Genomic DNA, 700 nt, shown 5'->3' with positions numbered 1-700 from the left:
CCTTCCAATCCATCCTTCATCTCTCTCACAGCCTACTGTATACTCCCATCCTCCCCCAACTCCCTCACAGCCTACTGGATACTCCCTTCCAATCCATCCTCCATCTCCCTCACAGCCTACTGTATACTCCCATCCTCCTGCAACTCCCTCAGCCTACTGTATACTCCCTTCCAATCCATCCTCCATCACTCTCACAGCCTACTGTATACTCCCTTCCAATCCATCCTCCCCCAACTCCCTCACAGCCTACTGTATACTCCCTTCCAATCCATCCTCATCTCTCTCACAGCCTACTGGATACTCCCTTCTAATCCATCCTCCATCTCTCTCACAGCCTACTGTATACTCCCATCCTCCCCCAACTCCCTCACAGCCTACTGTATACTCCCTTCCAATCCATCCTTCATCTCTCTCACAGCCTACTGTATGCTCCCATCCTCCCCCAACTCCCTCACAGCCTACTGGATACTCCCTTCCAGTCCATCCTCCATCTCCCTCACAGCCTACTGTATACTCCCAATCCATCCCTCTCACAGCCTACTGTGTAATCCCATCCTCCCCCAACTCCCTCGCAGCCTACTGTATACTCCTTTTCAATCCATCCTCCCCCATCTCCCTCACAGCCTACTGTATACTCCCAATCCATCCTCCATCTCTCTCACAGCCTACTGTATACTCCCTTCCAATCCATCCTCCCCCA

This window comes from Piliocolobus tephrosceles, chromosome 16 (assembly GCF_002776525.5).
Source record: "Piliocolobus tephrosceles isolate RC106 chromosome 16, ASM277652v3, whole genome shotgun sequence".
In the NCBI taxonomy this organism is placed as follows: domain Eukaryota; kingdom Metazoa; phylum Chordata; class Mammalia; order Primates; family Cercopithecidae; genus Piliocolobus; species Piliocolobus tephrosceles.
The sequence above is the reverse complement of the archived record's forward strand: the minus strand, read 5'-3'. Positions refer to the sequence as shown.